The following is a 2,973-nucleotide window of genomic DNA, read 5'->3' as shown; positions in this document are numbered from 1 at the left end:
ATATATAGTAATGACTTTTTGTCAACATAATATGGCAGTCCCAGGATGGGATGAATGTTACTGTTCTTTAGCCCCAGGAAACATCGTTTCCAGCTGGTTATACTACACAAAAGATTCTGTGTCTTTATATTTTCGAACAGGGGAGATCAGCAGCTCCACCCGCCTCAACTTCGCATCCACGGACCGGTTTCTGGGTTATTGCTCTTTATCAGCGTGGAGTAGCTTGGTTGGCTAGATGACACTACTGAACTGCTGTCGAAAATATATAGATCTGAAATTGACACACAGTCACTGATCTACAAAATAGAAATATTATTATTTCTAAATCTCTCAAAGAGAGATATACAGTAACAGCATCATAAAGTAATGATTCTTTGCCAACATAATGTGGCAGTCCCAGGATGTGACGAATTTTACTGTTCATTAGCCCCAGGAAACATCGTTTCCCGCTAGTTATACGACACAAAAATTCTGTGTCCTTATATTTTCGAACAGGGGCAGGCGCAGAAGTGGGTGTGTGGTAAGAAGTTTGCTTCTCAACCACATGAATCCGGATTCAGTTCCACTGTGTGACACATTAGGCAAGTGTCTTCTACTGTAACCTCGGGTTGACCAAAGCCTTGTGAGTGGATTTGGTAGACGGAAACTGAAAGACGCCCGACATATGTGTGCGTGTGTGTGTGAGCGCGTGTGTGTGAGCGCGCGTGTGTGTATGTGTACTTGTGTCTGTGTTTGTCCCCAATTCTACTTGACAACCGGTGTTGGTGTGTTTCTGTCCCCGTAATTTAGCGGTTCAACAAAAGAGACTGATAGAATAAGTGCCGGGTTTCAAAAATTAAATACTACGGTCGATCCATTTGACTAAAAATCCTTCAAGGCAGTGCTCCAGCATGGCCGTAATCTAATGACTGAAACAAATAAACGGATAAATGAATGCATACATACATACATGCATACATATATACATACATACATGAATGCATACATATATACATGCATACATACATACATACATGCATACATGCATACATATATGTATGCATACATATATACATACATACATATATACATACATACATGCATACATACATACATACATACATGCATGCATGCATACATACATGTATGCATACATATATACATACATACATGCATACATACATACATACATACATACATACATACATGCATGCATACATACATACATACATGCATACATATATACATACATACATGAATGCATACATACATACATATATACATACATACATGCATGCATACATACATACATACATACATACATACATCAAAACGTCTGTCAAATGTAAGCGCAACAGGCTGGATATTGTTGTTTGGGACAGAGGAGCAAAGCTATGTACCATCACAGAGGTCAGCTGCCCTGCTGATATAAATATCTATTTGAAAATCAAAGAAAAAGAGGATACCTATGGACAACTGCTTCGAAACCCCCATCTTCTATATCCAGACTATGAATTCATATTCATACCAATAATAATTGGGGTTTTAGGTTTTGTTAGTAAATGCTTAAAGGAGAATCTGCCTAAACTGGTATTTTCAGAAAGAGAAATCGACCGGTTGATTCGTACATTACAAGTGCAATCTGTGAGTGGAACAGTAAAAATATGCAAGACTTTTCTCAAGTTCCAAATGTGAATTTGTCTATTTTAACTACACCCCAATCATGGAGCCTTGTTTCTTTGTTGGAAACCGGCTCCCTCCCCAGTGGAAGATTTAAAATAATAAAAAAATAGAAGAGACATACATACATACATACATACATACATCACCGTGGCGTCGAATACACGTTGGCATAGAGGACTATTCAATCCCCCAGATAATGAATACTTTCGTATATAATTTTTGCCATTAATACAAGCCTGGTAAAAGAAATTGTTATTTTCTTTGAGTAAATGCAAAGAAACAACTTTTTTTGAAAAATTCGTAGCAGTAATCAAAGAGTGAAATATAAACCACGAGTAAAAATTATTCTACATACAACATGGCGACGATAGAACCCGGAGTCAGCTATAGCAAACTGCGGAACTATAGAGAAAAATTCCAATGGACTTTTGAACTGAACCAAGACTAATACCAATTCTACAGAAAGGCTAAGGAAGTCCCCACCCCGATAGGCAAAATGAAGATGCATAAAAAATATTGAGATACGAAATACTCAACTTGCTCAAATTTTTCAGCAAAACAATCACGCCAGTAAGCTGCACTTTTTGGAAAGAAATATGTCACCTTAGCAAACTGGATCACTCGGCCAAAATGCACACAAGGTAATACTCGTATCATCGACACAGTAACCTTTTTCTGCGGAGAGACTGAACGACAAGAAACACGACTCAAACATGTCATGCTGCAACCACTTATGATTCCTCTAAAACAAGCGAGGAATATAAAATACTAAAAAAGCAGCTTTCATCGAAGTTCAAGCAAGACTTCACTATTTATATAAGGGGAAAAAAAACCCCGCCGATCTGATGTTATCAGCGACTGACGAAATTGCGAGAGGACAAGTAGCTCAAATTTAAACTCTCAACAATGGACAATAAATGTGCTGCTGTAATGTGCCGCAGTAACTGCGCACCAACAGACGAGAGTAAGAGAGACCGATCTCAAGGATAATGGAGCCAAAAAATGAGTGACTGTCGTCCCAATATAATTCAATTTCAATTTAGAAGAATTGGATAATAAATTTGATAATTTAAGAGATTTGGATAATATGATCGAAGACCTAATTTATTTCTCTGAATCCATTATTCTCTAATTATTCTCTAATTAAATTGAATTTTTTTTGTGTTTCAGATAAATTTGTTACTAGTAACGATAGTTAATTACAATTATTCATGAACAAGAAAATAAAATAATTTCTATTTCTGAATCATTTATGTTTGATGAAGCGAAATCATATCAGTGACCAAGTCATTGATATGATTTCAGTGACAA

The sequence above is a fragment of the Octopus bimaculoides genome, chromosome 5 (assembly GCF_001194135.2).
Source record: "Octopus bimaculoides isolate UCB-OBI-ISO-001 chromosome 5, ASM119413v2, whole genome shotgun sequence".
NCBI lineage: Eukaryota > Metazoa > Mollusca > Cephalopoda > Octopoda > Octopodidae > Octopus > Octopus bimaculoides.
The sequence above is the reverse complement of the archived record's forward strand: the minus strand, read 5'-3'. Positions refer to the sequence as shown.